Source organism: Corvus hawaiiensis, chromosome 5, assembly GCF_020740725.1.
Source record: "Corvus hawaiiensis isolate bCorHaw1 chromosome 5, bCorHaw1.pri.cur, whole genome shotgun sequence".
In the NCBI taxonomy this organism is placed as follows: Eukaryota; Metazoa; Chordata; class Aves; order Passeriformes; family Corvidae; genus Corvus; species Corvus hawaiiensis.
Window position 1 is genome coordinate 70,204,885 of NC_063217.1, and position 16,328 is coordinate 70,221,212.

At 42.7% G+C, this 16,328-nt stretch overlaps 1 long non-coding RNA gene across 1 annotated transcript in view; it reads right to left on the bottom strand.

Annotated features, from left to right (window-relative positions):
- The window catches only part of LOC125326417, a 31,205-nt gene extending 19,167 nt beyond the window's left edge, over positions 1–12,038 (bottom strand). Inside the window, exon 1 of the long non-coding RNA XR_007203808.1 lies at positions 11,970–12,038. This is a non-coding gene — a long non-coding RNA (uncharacterized LOC125326417). The remainder of the gene's footprint in view (positions 1–11,969) is intronic.
- Between the last annotated feature and the right edge of the window lie 4,290 nt (positions 12,039–16,328).

Here is a 16,328-nt window from a genome sequence, read left to right on the forward strand (position 1 = left end):
TGCTGGAGTGGCACCAGTACCACAAATATGTTTGCAGTATCACAGGGAGAAAGAGATGACAGCAGTGTTGATTACCCAGCAGACATTTCCTTTATAATAGAAACAGTACTCCCAAAAAATCACTGTACTATAGTGATTATTCCATGTGATGCTGACTGAAAATAAAAAGGGATTTTTCATTATAAACCCAGTTCTATATTCCCAGTTGTCACAGCTGCAGCACCAAAGCCCTAATGATTTGTAGGTACCAAGATCAAAAAAAGCTATTCGCTGTGTGTCAGCAGCTATGCAAAGTCTCTCCCTGCACAGTGGAAATTCTTTCCAAACTGTCAAGGAAGTGCCAAAAAGCCAAAACTAATAGGGCTCCATAAATACATATATAATAAAGAGAGTTACAAATCGGCAACTTTATCTCCTAAGTCACAAATACATGGCCACTATAAAATTAGTGCTTTGGGAAATTTTGCATTTTAAAGAAGGTCCATTGCATCACTTATGCAGAGAAGGGATGCATTTTTTATTTCCACTGCTCCTTCAAGCAAATATTGATATTCTAATGTCAGGGATGAGGGAAATGCAGGACTCAGCTATGATGTGGCCCTCACCAGGCACAGCAACCTTGCTTATATGAGGTGGTGTCATGGTGAGAGTAATACCAACATCTCTTTGTAGATTTACTCCCATCTCTGCTGAGGCACCAGAAGCAAGACCAGTCCCAGCTGGTGGCTTCAAAAAAACAAGCAATAACTGCTGTGTGTGAGAGTGGTTGCTCAACTCCTTTAACATATGCACCAGACAGTACAAGCAGGCTTGGAAAGAGATTGAAAAATATAGCCTTTAGACTTTTGGGAAAAGATTCATTGAGTTTTGACAGCACAGAGAGATAATACAAACAGCCCAGAGGTCTGACTTATGGCCAAAATTAAATGAATATGATGTTGTTTGTCTGGTCAGCACCTGAGAACCAGTCTGGCCTGATCCCAGGTGAGTCAGAGCCAGTGAGAACAGAGGATATTCCCCCAGGTCTCAGGCTGAGATGCTCCCTTGACCATCTGTGGCCAACTGCAGTGCCATGATGAGGGCTGCCTGGATGTCAGCAGGGCCACCCCCAGGCCCTGGGCCACGCCAGTCTGACCACACACAACCCCAGGGAGAGCAAGGAGAACCTGGGTTTCCTCCTCATATCCACCCCATCCTTTTTCCACAGGATCATGTTTTAACTTTGTTTTACCATAGGCCTGGAACAGTGCAGGCAGTGTTTAGATGGGGAAATGCAGCACTAATTCTGTAATAGTTTGCAGGGCACAGATGGCCTCTTATATGCTTTTTTGTCAAAAAAATGATAATATTATTTCTTCCCATTAAAAGTTTCAATGGAGTGTTTTAATATTTTGTAGCAATTCTCCCAAAAAAAAGTTTTTTCTATGTGCTCTCTGCAAAGCTGCATGTGACCCCTGTTAAGAAAACAGACACCTCATCACATGTCCCTCTTCCACCATGAACAAAGGGCCAACAAGTACAAGGTGTTCTCATCTCCTCTATATAGAGATTCCATTGAAGCAGAATATATCCAAAATAAGTGCTGGGTCCAAAACTTACAAAGAAGACACAATTGAGGCAGCTTGCAATTGCAAGCAGATTTTCTGAAGAATAAGCATGCATTCTGGCGATGCTGCAGCAGCCAACCCCCACTGCGTGAGACAGATTTCTTCACTTGTCCTGTCCTGAGCTGGAAATGTCTCACCCAGGCTTCCACCAATCCTAAACCCTTGCAGCTCTGAGCACTTAGAGAGGATATCTAGTACTCTTACCCCATTTTCTCTTGGTGTCAGGATCCCCATGGACCAGTCAAAAAGAGTCAGGGCAGCTTGTGCTGGTCTTAGGCACCTCTTCTGCTGAAGAAATGGCATTTTATGGGCCTTCAAGTGTTGGTTGGGTATGAGAATTCATATTTGATAAAGAAAAATCTCAGGAAAACATGGAAACAGCTTCCTTTTTTTAAAATGTAAAATTAGGTGCATTATAACTGGAAAATTCACCAGACCTACCGCTTCCATTTGAACGAGCAGCATTATGGAGACAAAAATGGCTCCTCTACTCTCCAGTTGGAAGAAAAGTTTGTAAAAAACCTTTTTTTAATGCTGTTAAACCACCCACCCATCAGTTCTATTTACCTCTAAAGCCCACTAATCATATAATTCCTCTCAGCCTGCTCCCATATTACAGAAACAATGGTCCAGAACCAAATTATGGAGCAGTAATTTAACCCCAGCTCTTGGATGCTGCCCACAAGCAGCGCAAAGAGCCGCGATCGCTGCCGTGACTGAGCTGCATCTGGGCTGGGGCTCTGCCCTGTCCTGCACACAGAGACACTCATCAGGCATTCAGGAGCTCATCTGGTTTTTTTCAGCCTGCTTGTCCTTGTTTTCCACTGAATATTGCACATGAAAGAATGGAAGTGTGGCCAAGCACTAGCAGAAGCTGCCCAGGGAAGGGATCGAGTCACCATCCCTGGAGGCATTTAAAAGATGTGCAGATGTAGCTCTTGGGGACATGGTTTGGCAGTGGCCTTGGTAGTGCTGGGGTAATGGTTGGAATCGATGATAGTGGTCTTCTTCAACCTAAAGATTCCGTGACTCTTAGCTTTGGTGACAAGGAGAGTCCATGGGGTTAGGAGCAAAAGTACTTGGTCCATGAAAGAAGCAAAGCCTGACCAGAGCATTTCCCCACCAGACACATCAAAATTCCAAGAGCTGAAGAGCCAGCATGTGTTATTAATGTCATTTTAATGCAATTTTAAGGGCACTAAAATCCACTGGCTTAAAAATAGAGCTTATATCCACAGATAAAATCAGCAGAACACAGGCACACGTTAAAAGTGTGGGGTTGCTTTTAAAAGCTTTGGAGGAAATATCTAAATAGTTGTGTGAGACTTAGGGCAGCAGTAACTAAGGATGAATGGGGTTACAGGTGATGTTACAGAGGACAGAGGCAGGAGCTGATGTTCATAGAGCAGTCTGGTGCCAGAGCTTTAAATTTGGAGCAGTTGTGGGGAAATTATTCCGAACAGAAGTGGTGGAGACCAGCAGAGGCTGTTGTCATTGAGGTGAGAGAAAAACAGGCATGGGATGGGAGTATGTGGTAGCTACCAGCTAGGAACCAAGCTGGAGGTTCCACATGTGATCAGAGAGACATGCTCAAAAAAGACATGGCACAAGGTTATACAGGTCAAAATGGCAGCGAGAAAATGGCAAATGCGGGGAAAACTGAAGAATTGGAAAAAAAAAAGAGCAACACTAGAGGAGATACATGTACACACATGTTGTGAATAAACACACAAAAATGTATCGGCAGTGTTTGTTATATACACTGCTTTCTTAGGGAAAGCTCCTTGGAGAACCATCTGTTGCCTCAGCTCCGATGGTGATCGGCCTGAGATCTCATCAGTGGCAATAAATCCACCCTCATGCACATCCAGCCTTGTCACTGAGCAGAGGATTATGGTGACTAATGGCTCTCAGGATAGCATCCAGCTCCAAGTGGACAGGTAGTTTGTTTTCTGCATTAGATCTGTGGCTCTCTAGAAAAACAGTTTTGAAGCACACATTTTCCATACAACACAGATAATTCAACATCTTTTGTTCTGAAGTGTTCCAGAAAATTTCACAGCTTTTATAAATTCAGTGCACTGAATGTGGTTAAGTTACACTGTAGCAAATCCACAGTTACTCCGTTGATTTTGGTAAAATTAAACACATCTGCAGCATGTACGCACACTCTGTAGCTTTTATGCTTTTCACTGCAGAGTAATGTGAGGGTTTTGCACATAGTTTCTTTCAGGGAATTCCTAATCATGCCATAAATCTTTCTCATAAACGTCTATATGGTGGACCAACTCCACAGCTACTTGATATACATGCCAACATCCATGCTGAATTTTTCTGAGAAATATGCACAGAGGTTTTGTTAGTAAAATATTACAGGAACAACTCAGCCCAGGTACTTGAGGAGTTTACTAAGATCACATAAAATGTATTTTGTTTCCTTCAAACACACAAGACCTGATCTGTAGCCAGCTATGTCCATCGGATTTTTTGCCATGGGCTGTCCCCAGCACAGAAGCTGGACAAGACATTGACCTCAGCAGTAAAACTGGCTGAAGATCCTCTTCTCCCTCTGAATGTCTTTTTATTTCTATTTATTCCCATCTTCACACGTCCACTCGTGACCCCATCACTTCTGGGTAAATATCTGTGACTTGGGAGCAATTCCCTCTGAAGAGGTTTTGGCTGCTGGAGCTGGCCCTGGGAGGGAGCATGGCTGGAATTTCAGCCTTGTGGGATGGTTATTGAAGCCTCTGCACAACACCTGCCCCACAAAGGTCACATCTGAGCAGCCTGGTGCCCTTCCTCTGGTAGGAGCCGGGGAAAAGAGAGGCAGGGGTGAACGCAAAGCCGGCAGGAAAAGGGGTCTGTCCGAAGGGAATTGCTGGTGGATGCCGGGTGGGGAGGGGAGCCTGCCGGTCACCGTCCCCTGGCTGAGGACACCAGATGCACGACTGCCAGGAGCCTATTAAATATTGAAGAGCCAGCATTCAGCAGGCAGGGAGAAAGCAACATATTGACTCATTTAGTCACTCCAAGGCGAAAGGTTTTGTGCTATGTCTCGCGAAAAGCAATGCCCTTTTCCCTGCTCCGGTTTGCAGCAAAGGAAAGCGGCAGAAGGAGGCTCCAGCGGGAGCCCGGAGCCAGGAGAGCCCCGTGCGGGTATCGATCCTCCTGTGCTGGGTGTCACTGACGCTCCCAGCTCCTCACAGATTGCTTTTGGCAGCTCCGCTGATGCCGAGTGCTCGCTGCATGCAAACAAAAGCTCTGACATTCACTCGGGGGCTGTACAGGAGCTGTTAACACCACAACATCTGCATGGCAAACACGGCCTGTGGATACCTTTCGGCTTCTCTCCCTCTCCGTAGGACGCTGTGGAGAGCAAGGATATTTCTCAAGGAGAAACTGCATCCCACAATTCTGCTTTATCCCCTTGGATTCCTAAGGAAATCTTTGCTGTGATTAGACCTTGGGAAGGTTCACGACCTATTGTGTGAGGAATGTTTTATTCCAAGCCATTCCGTTCAATCAAGAAGCTTTTCATTTTGCTACAACTAACGTATTTAATTGCTGTCTGGGCAGTAAGTGAATTCTAAAATATAATTATAATATGCTGGTAACAAAAGCTGAAGCTGTTATCAAATTTCACCACTTAACAATCATCAGTTTTGCAGAGGTGCGATAAATAATAAGTGCTGTTTTACTGGATATGTTTTGTTCTTAACACTAGCAGACTAATTTCTTTTTTAACAAAAACCAGAATTTAATGGAAACCATACTCCAGCTTATACTTAAACCCACAGGTTTTCCCCCTTGGTTCCAAACTTTACATTTACAAAATATTTCCTTCTTTTTCAGTACCTACACTCTCACATTTACACACGGTGGTTTCTTGTGCACCTACATGATAGATTTTTTTTTCACCAAACTTTTGTGCACTACTTTGTACCCTTCAGTAAAAAACATTTTCTATCCTCTTGAGGTTTTTTTTTCTGCCCATGAGTAACAATAATCAACAACCTCTGTGCCTGGGTCAGGGCACTTTGAAACTGCAGTTCAAAAGCTCCCTGTTTTCCTTAGATGTCCTTTTGCCCTTTTGAAATGACTCTCAAATTTTTAACTTTTTTTGCTTTCTGCGGAAAGGAAAAACCTGAACTTCTTCACTTAACTCTGCCAAAAGTACTTCCAATATGGATAGATAACCTCTGTGGCAGTGAAGTTTGATTACTTCCCATAACCATTTTCATTTCTGAGAAGGTCAGACCTAAGACCCAGCTAACGTAGCCATGATCCAGGTGTTAAGGGGAGCTCATCACCAAGTACAAGGCCAGGCTGGATGGGGCTCTGAGCAACCTGCTCTAGTGGAAGATGTTCATGCCCATGGCAGGGTGTAGGAACAAGATAAAGTCCCTTCCAACCCAAACCTTTCCATGCATCTGGCACCCCCACCTTTGCCTCCCTCTCTACTCCTCTTCCACCTGTCCAAGACTGGTGTGGCACACACCCACCAATCTTCAAAGAAAGGAGAAATCATTTTTGCACTGAATAGAGCAGACATCCTGCTGCAAAGACCACATTTGCCAGCTGACCTGGCTCCCCTCTATTCCCTTTATGATGATCCTTTTACAGTGGGTCAGAAAATAATTCTCTCCAATTCTGGCTTTAAACATCCGACTTGTCTCTGTGCAGGAGACTCCCTGCAGGGACCCACCAGGGAGGAATTTCTGTGCACTGAAATTGCACAGAATTTCACAGCAGCCAGCAGCAGGGACATCAACAACCAGCCCACAGCCCACATGTTTGATTGAAAGCTGTGACCTGTTTGCTAAGGCCACAGCAATTTCAATTTTAATTAATCTCTGCACTTTCTGCTACCAACAGGTAACTTATTTCACTTATTGACAGAATTAACCAGTTCTCACTCCCATCGTAAACCCCAACAACAACCCCCTTCCCACCACCTGATTTAGAGGCAGGACGCATAAGGAGGGTAGGAAATGGGTAGCTTAATCACTCCTCCTTCACAAGCTTGTAGCTCCTGGTTTTACATGCTAACAACTTCCAGACTGGTCCCTTTCCAATACTGAGTGAAGATTGAGTGTTATAAATCCTTTGTCATCTCTCCAATTCATGCTTTCAGCCATCAAAATACAGAAGGCTATTGGAGACGTTTTGTGGGCACGCAGTCCAGCTCACACTAAAATAAATTAGAATTTTCCAGTCAGTTCTAATGGAGGTTGGATCAGACCTCCCAGAGTGGAAAATTTACAATTTTCACACTCAGATGGTTCCAAAATAGAGGATTTGCTTCTGCTTTGGAAAACGATACAGCCATAGACCAGAAATATGAAATTATTATGTAGATAGTCAGATATGGGACTCTGGCAGTTGAATAAAAATCCTCTTCAAAGTTTTGCACATCTTTCAGTAAAAATAGCTGAATAAGCCACTAATGTAATATCTGCTGGAACGTTTCAGGGAAAATAACTTTTTTGAGGGGGTCATAGTTAATAAACAAACCAAAGCAGATAACACTATTATTGCTCTTTTCTGCCATGATCTGGACTGCTTTTTGTCTTCCCTCCGAATGGATCTCAATATTTCTGCTCTGATGATTGTGAATCAGAGTTGTATCCTGGAGAGAAACAGTTCCTGGCTGTCCATCCCCCTCAGCAGGGAAGAGTTGCCAGAGATAACACATTATCTTGTTCTCCACAGGTGGGCAAGGGACTCCAGTTCTGGGCTGGGCTTCCCCATGCAAAGAGGGTGAAGGAAGTGCTGGGAACTCGGGAGCTGGTGCCAAGCACACCAGGACCTTTCTTGGGTCTTCCTCTTCTCTCTCTTCCTGGGGCCACCCAGTTATTCCTTCTTAGACCTGGTTCACTTTCACAAATATTTAAGCTGTCTGAGGGGCTCTTGCACCAACAGAGAGCACACGTGGTCCTCGGAGCCAGCTGCCCTCCAGCAAGGCATGGAAGTAGCTGTGACCTAGGAAAGGATTAGTGGGATGGCATGAAGAGGAGAACATCAAGCGTTCCGTTACAAGGCTGATTAGAGTTTCCTAACAAAAGCAAAAGTTCCTTAATCATTCTTCAAGGTTAAGAGGTTCGCGCTGTATTCCCGTGTGCCCTGACCTTCTCTAGTTAGCACGCTGTCGGTATTCCACTTCTGAAATATGAATAAGCTATTCATTATCATCACAGCCATTATTCTTCTGCAAGCCACCACGAAGGAAAAAAGTTGCTTCTTTTCACAGGAGACAAGGTCAATCTACTCTATCAGTTGACTAAGCCTGAATAATGTATAAACTGTTTCTCACAGGAGGCTCTCACAGCTGAGCAGGAGATAAGCAATGCATATCCATAAGGATGGACAGCCAGGAAAGATAATCTCCTGTTTGGAAATATTTTTACTGTGAGGTATTTGCTACATCTGCTACAGCATCATCTAAACGAGCGCGCCTTTGCAAATAGAAACCCGATTCTGTTATCTCTTTACTAGAACTCCCTCTCTTTAATAAGGTGGGAGCTGTGGTGCAGTTCGTACCTGACGGTGAAGATAGAGGAAGGGGGATTTCAGAGCAGGAAATATTTATTTTATTATTCTTGTGGTTGGTACCAGCAATATCTGCATTCGGTGCCCAGGTGTAGTCAGGTGAAGCTTGTAGGGAGAGGTAAAAACTTTCATTATGCCAGCTAAAACAGTTTTAAAAAAACCCAAAACTTCTGGACCATTCTGGAGATTAGAAAAAATGGCCCAATTTTGTTGATGTTTCTCTTTAGTCCTGAGGAAGGGTTTGTGTGCCAAAAAGATTCCCTGGTTTTTGCAGCTGTATAACTTCACTCAAAATACTCTCTCACCTCTCCTTTCAAACTGCTACAATATATCCCTAGGGTATCATGACACAACAGCATTACTGTTAATTACATTAACTCATCTCACATAATGAGAATTAATGAGAGTTCTGCCATTGTGAAAACAGTCAAGAGTGCAGTACAGCACTAAGGACATTCTTAGCATTTTTCTACTTGTTTGATGCTATTTCTATAACATTTATTAACTTAATTGTGGGACACACGGATGGAGCACACACACACAGACACACAGAGAGAGATATCACTTTTCTCTGCCTCTGGTGATGAAGTTACAACTTCATACAATATGAATATGTGAAGTACAAGGATTGCAGTTTCAAGGGGTTCATTTTCTTCCTGTGTTCTCTGTTTCTCTGCCTAAAACCCCGATACAAACTTAAACTTGTTTGATTTTGACAGAGATATATTGCCATAAAGCCCCAATCCATTACAAATGGAAATCAAGGTCAAGGCTGAGTTGACTGAATTACTTAATTCCTCAGTGATTAGGAATGAGTGTATAAAAGTCTGCTGCCATCAGAAATGCTGGTGTCCTCTGCAGTTTGCGATGATGAGTTTGAGGTCAGCAGAAGGTAAAGTCCTTGAAGGCCATACAACTGTAAACCCACTTGAAGGACTTGTTTAAATCTTGCCTGAAATTCCACTGTTATCCGTATCCTTATCCCACAGCTTACACTCCGTCTAAGTGCTACCCCTAAAACCGTGAGGAGTGATTTCACAGGCGCTTGTGTAAATGATGAAAAATTGTAATTACTGCCCCTATGGATGATAATAACAAATCAAAGTTTTTTCTTTGAGTGCTTTAGGTCAGATTTGCTAACTCTCCATTTAACAACTTTCACAGCAACGCTGCTCACTCCTTCCTAGAAGAGGGAGGGCTGCAGGACGTGTGCCAAAGCAACAAGAGCATCCTGTTTCCACAGTCTTATTCATTTCAGGTTATTCCTGCACTAATAATGAAACTGCCGGGGGAAAAAAAAGTCTAAAAGAAGCAAAGTGATTATGGAATATCTGTGGTAGCAGAGACAGGACAACCAGAGGGAGATTGACACGGTCAAAAATAGGGTAGAACCAGTTCTTTAAGGTTTGCCTAGGAAGTTGCTCCAAAAGGGATGCTGCTTTCTGCAGTGCAAATATCTGAGATTACAAAGTCCTGGCTTACCCTGAGGGAGGAAATGAAGACTGCTTTCCTGATAAGTCAGTTGACACTATTTAAGCAGCACAATCAAGGGATTTAACCTTGACATAGGTTACATGAAGTAAAATGTTATTTTATATCCACCTATATATTACATCCATCACTTTTCATATGGATACATTTCTTACTAACTGTATTAGTAGAAACTTAAGACAATAACTTTATCTAATTTTTAGAAGTTGAGTAAAACAAATTACTTTCGCCAGGCCCATGGGAAAGCTGAAAAATATTTTTTAGCTCAGCTGAACTATGTTTTAACAAAAGATTTTTAATTTTGTCCATAGCAGAACAAGTTCTTCAGACAGTTTTTATAAGGGTGTGCATAAGAACACTTATGGCAAATATGTTGTATTATATTATCAGCCATGTATATGTGGGCTGCAAAGGATAAGTCAATAGTTATGTTGGGTACTTCCATGGTCTGGATGTTCAAACATCCTGATCAAGGAACTTGCTAAATGACCTCATGCTCTTGTAATCCTGAAGGTCTTTTCCACAGAAAACAAATGTCCTCAGTTGGAGGAGAATAGAGCTGGGTGGTGAGTCGGGACAGAGTCAGAAGTCAGACACACTGCAGTTTTACTGTACAACTTGGAAATCGTTATTTTCTATTTTTCACTGGAAAAAATGCACCTTTTTTTTCCTTATCAACTCTGCCTGTTTGGATAATTATATTCTAAATGAAAAAGAGGATTAGTGCTTTGATCAGCTGTCATTTTATCCCTACCTACAGCATCTCAAGCACTGTTATCTTCTAAATCTTACAGGAGTTTTCAGTGACTTGAAGTGACTCAATAAATTCTTGAGGAGGCATCAGACCATGCAGAAGGTTTCAATACACTGATTTTTATTTATTATGTGCTCGAGTGGTTTCTGAACAGAGAGAAAGCCATGCATGGCTACGTAAGAACTGAAGCACACGATAAGGAGAGCAGATGTTTCTGTGACCAGGGCTCAGAGCCCTAATTGCCAGCTGGCATGTTTTTCCTTAATCTGTTGGAGATATTGACTTGCCAGGCTCAAATGTAGAGTTCCTCAGAACCCTGGGAATATTGGGTGTGTAGCTCATCGCTTCCTATGGAGTGAAACGCTAATTATAAATGGCATTCCTCATTATCCGTGCAACGCGGCTGGTTTAAATGCTCGCTAATCTGAGACCCCAAATCCAGACTCAGGAATGACAATATCCAGGTTTTCCTCCACTACTGCTATCTGGAGATAGCTTCCAGAGGTTAAATCACCTAGATATTAGAGGCAGCAGCACTATCTCTTTTCTGGTCAAGAAAGAGCTTGAAAGGCTGTGGCAGTTCCTTGGCTGACCTGACACTGCTGTACAAACCAGATTTATATATGCCAGCATCCCCAGCAGTTTGCTATGGATTCAAAAATGGCATTACTGCTTTGGGTATAAATTCCTCTGGGTTTCAAAGTAACAGAAACCTGAGAATGGGATCTGTACAAAACTGAAGCACAGAAAAGTCTGAGGAAAATGTTTAAATGCACATTAGCCTGACTAGAGCAAACAAAATATTACCCAGCAGCCAGCAGCTGAGATAGGAGCAGAAATTGTGAGAGCCACTACTGAGGGTGAGATCCTGCACAAAGTAACTAAGGCTTTTAGTGCAGGATTAGCAAGCCAGCTTCTTCCTAACATCTATTATAAATACATGGCTGGGTCTTTATTGCTACAAATTATATGGTTAGAGACATTAGACAGCAGTCTGTAATCTGGAACAAAACATAATGTGGAAAAGGACATGCAAAAACGCTGTAAGTAGCTGCATGCCAATTTATAGATGTTTACAAGCCTGAAAAATTGCAGCTTGATGCATCATCCTATACACAGGTGTATTGGAATAATTTACTCTCCAAAAAACAACAGAAATCCAGTCACATCATTTCCCCTCCCCCTCATATCTATATCATAACAAAATATTAGTGAAGAATTCACAAAGGTTAATTGGAGATGCCCAGCACATCTTCAGGGAAGGCGGCCAACAGCAATTTCAATTAATTTTTCAGAAACAGACATTTTATGACAGATTTCTCAGGTCCAGCAGGGAATTTCTGTACAAAAAGAACACCAAACCAGACCAGGTATCTATCAGGACCTGCAGGCTGCCCTAAGTCAGGCAGAGAAGTGCCTTGGGCACTCACTTGATTAGCAGTGAAATGAGGGGATTTTATGGGGTGAGTTCCTCTTTTGCTTAGAGAATCCCAAGCTGGGCTGGAACCCAGTCAGCTGTCCGAATTTGTGTTTTTATAAAAAGCCAGTGGAAAACCCACACTCACCTCCTTGCCCTTCTTGCCCTGATCCCTTCTCCAGCTCTCCCATGACTACCTTGCTGGTCAGGCTGTGGGCTGTCTCTTTTACACCTATTGAATATTTAACCATTTTAGCAAAGCTCCAGCAAGACTCAAAGATGGAAAGCAAGAGACTGGCCCCGAGGGCCAGCAATTAGAGCACTCGTCTGGTATGGCAGAAAGGAGATCATTGTTTCTAGCCCAGGGAATATCTAATAATAGTTTATAAAGCAGAGCATTGATCCCAGCTTGGAGTGTGAGAGTCGATGATCCAGATGTGAGACTTCATAATCCAATAGACACAACATTCTTATTTCTAAAACTGAAGCAGTGCCCAACCTCAGCTTTATTTCAGTCTCTTTATCCTCTTGCATGACTGGTTCTGTGGGAGGTAATTGAAGAGCCAGCCATGGCATTGTATAAAAGCACCTGGAAATCCATACAGCCACCAGCATGTATGGCTTCACAGAGCTCAGCCCTTCTCTGGAGCACATTTGTCACACTTAACTGGGAGAGATAAATTTTATTACTTGTGTCAGTTTTTTCACAGAAACCAGGAGGTTTTTTAAACAGTAGTCTGCATTTATAATCTTCAGGAAATGGCCAGCTAGGCATTTATGGATGATCATCCTGGCATGCCGCATTACTGCATGAAGTAGCCTGGGTGCCATTTATACCTCATACCACTCCATCCTTTCTTTGCTATATCTTTAACCCGCTGAAAAAGAAATTTCTGTTGATTGACAAAACTTAGCTGATGCTCTAACCTGAAATTCAACATCCTGTACAAATATTTCATTGATCTGAAAACTCATCTTACAGCACTTTTTATTTTATCACTCGGTACTATTATTCTTGTTTCACTGCTTGTGTGTTTCCTTCCTGAGTGTGGTGCTCTTTATTTCTATATAGCTTGTGTCATTCAAGTAATACAGGAAAGGGAATAACAATTAAAATTTACAGAAAGAAGTAAATAGAAATGGATTGGTCCTAACAGAGAAATCCTGACAGTCCCAATAACTCTCAGGTTTCCTGCAGGGTACACTGCAGGAAAAGTGAAATGCTCGATGAAGGGGAATAAACGAGTTTGTCTTGGCACTGCACAACTCCATGAGTCACCTTTTCGAAGAAAAAGAAGCGAAACTTTTAGTGCACTTAACAACACAAGTGACTGATCCTTGTACTGTATAGAGAAACGAATTGGGGACATAAAAATAGCATTTCCTCTTTCATTTCCTCCACCTTCTGCTACCTGTGGAGCCTTGTCAAGGCAGCCAGTGACTTTCTTCATTTCAAGGAACATATGATTCCAGTCTCTGAGTGTGTTTATGGAATACTTTCATTTTTGGAGCATCTTTTCTGAGAGTTGTAGCTCTTCTCTGGATTGAATCTAAATTTTGGTCCTTCTGTTACTTTTCATTTCTGCAATCATAGAACAGAATCATAGACCCCAGAACAATTTGGGTTGGAAAGGACCGTAAACACCATCTTGTTCCAAGCCCCCTGCCATGGGCAGGGACACCTTCCACTAGACCGGGTTGCTCCAAGCCCCCTCCAACCTGGCTTTGAACACTTCCAGGGATGGGTCATCCTCAGTTTTCCTTGGTGAGCTGTGGTGAGCCAGGGCCTCACCACCCTCACAGGAAATATTTTCTCCTACCCCCTGTCCTATGACTACATGACCTTGTGAACTGTCCCTCCACCCACTGTGCCCTTCACACCCACTACAGAGGTCCTGAGTCTCATCCTTGGTCTTCACCTTTGTTGCTTTATCCTCAACAGTTGCTTTATTCTGGGTTTTGTGGACAGACTGTATATCTCCCTCACATTCATTTACCAGCCTGCCTCAGTTCTTTCACCTGTAGCATCCCTGTGACTTCCCACTCTTCTCTATTCCAGCTGGGTGAAAACACAGATGTCTGCAAGTCCTGGCCTGAGCTCTGTTTTGGGAGACTCCTCCTCAACTCTTTAACACTAGCTGGAAGACTGGATTCTCCATAAATCTGGCAGCTCCTTGCCTTTTCACAAGGAGGTATTTCAAAAGTGGGAAGATTTGCCAGGCACAGATGAAAACTGAGGGTGTGATGGCACTGAGTATGGTGCTAGAGCCACTCAAAGGAGAAGTGCAAGGACTGGTCAGACCTCCTGAGCCCAGAAACACTGTTGGGAGGGATACAGGAATCAATGGATCACAAAGCTGGGCATTGCCTAGAACAAAGTTTAAAACAAGGTAAGTTAAAAACAAATATAAGGAAATAAAACAACATAAGTAACATTTAATGAGAATATGTCTGACTCTTCTGATACCGTTCTTTCATTTCATTTCATTTTATGGAAAACTCCACAAAATGAGGCTCATCAGCAAAAGTAGAACTTTGCTCTACTTCTGGATGAGTATTTGAAATCATAAGTAATTTCAAAAAGGAGGGTTGAAATCCACTCTCGATTCAGTTTGTCATTGAAGAATACACTGGAGATTCAAATCTCAGCTGGTCTCACCCATTGAGCCTACAATTTAGGTGAACCAAGCTGAATCTGGCATTCTTGGAATGACTATATTGTCAAACTAAATGCTTTCATGTTGTGTTTGCAGTGTAAATATTAAAAAAAACCAAAACAACAAACCATAAAACAACAAACAACCCAAACCCAACCGTCAGAATGTTTCCAACCCCCTTTGCTGAAGAAACACAAACACAGAATGGGCACAGAAACATGCAGATCAAAGAAAATGCATGTATTCATCTATTTCCCATCAGCTACACGCGCTCATCCTGGAGTATTGGGCAGGAAACATGGTATGGGTTTGTTGTTTTTTTTAAATTTTCTTAATTTCACATTTTGTATTATTTTACTTCCAAAAGCATCCTGTGAAGAAGTGAGAGTGGCAGAAGGAGAGCTTGAAAGTGAGTAAGAAAGTTCCTTTGTGATTAATGCAGGGATTTGCCTTAAGACACAGGAAGCCCAATTTGAAGCCCACCTTCCAAATCAGACAGAGCATGGATGGGAAGTTATCTGGGCTGGGGGAACAGATGTGATTCCTAGAGGTTTCTTATCAGATTTTCTTCCCAATGTGCTTCTCCTTTCTCTGTCTCCTCCACTGCTATCAAAACCCTGTGATGCTGTATTTCAGCAGAGCCCTACAGGATTAAGGGAAAATGGACTTGACTCCTCACACCAACAGGGAATGCGATTACAGGGGCAGGCCCAGGATTGGTTGTGAGCAGATTCCATCAAAGATGTGGACAGTGAAGAGAAGTGCATGAGCTATGAGAGCCTCTGCAAGCTCAGAAATAACAAAAATACAAAGATCTATTTGGGTTTGTCAAGTGAGATTCTCAAGTTTTGGTACACAGAAGACAGTGGTGAATATCCTGACCCATCTTTTCTCTGGCTACATTCACTCTGACGCTAATGGGATCGTGATTTCATTCCTAGACTTTACAGTCAGAGGGAAGCAACAAAAAGGATGACTGTTCCCCATCTGCAGACACTCACCTCTTTATAATACCTCCATTCATCTTTCTACAGGGGTCATCTGGTTTGTGCATTTCTTAATATTCCCAGGATTTGGGGGAGGAAGGGACTGAGGGGAAAGAGATTCCATAAGAGAATTCATATTGCATAAAGAACAAGCCTTTTGAGAAGCTGTTGGACGATTTTGACCTTTCACGCTGTAACATCTTTAGTTCAAGCCCTGTGCTAGATTTAGATGGTGGTGTTTCCACAGCCCAGGCGTGTTCAATTTGCTCCTTTTCAGTTTAAATTAGCATTTATTATGTCTTGCTTGAATTATCACATAATGTGCATGTTGCTGTTCGTGTTTTACAGCAGTTTAGCAAAAAAGAAAAAAAAAAATCAGTGTTTACAGTAGGCTAAGAAGCTGTTATTTCCAGTCTATAAATGGTTTAATGCGTGACTGCTCCCTGATTGTTAACTTGCTCTTGAAAATAATTGCATAATCCCCATGTTATTTCACTGCTATTGACACACCAGGCCATAGATTTTCGTGTTGCCTTCTGTCATACCCATGTCACTTGGGTGACCTTAATCCCATTAAGAGCACATTCTGAAGTGTGCTGCAAACGCTGTCAAAGTCCCTTTACGGAGCCAGGTCCCTCCGCAGCGCTGCAATTACGGTCCAGTCTGGCATTTGGTGTTACCTGGCACTGTTCACTCATGTGGGGTGCTCCTAGGACTCTCTCTACATTTTTGTTGGGATAGCACAACGTTCAGCAATATGTTTGGAGGAATAATAATGCCTCCAGCCCGTGGGGATAGCCACAACCCAGCCCGCGGATTTGGGAGCTGTGGCTGGGAGCGGTGCTGACGGCTGTGATGGACTAT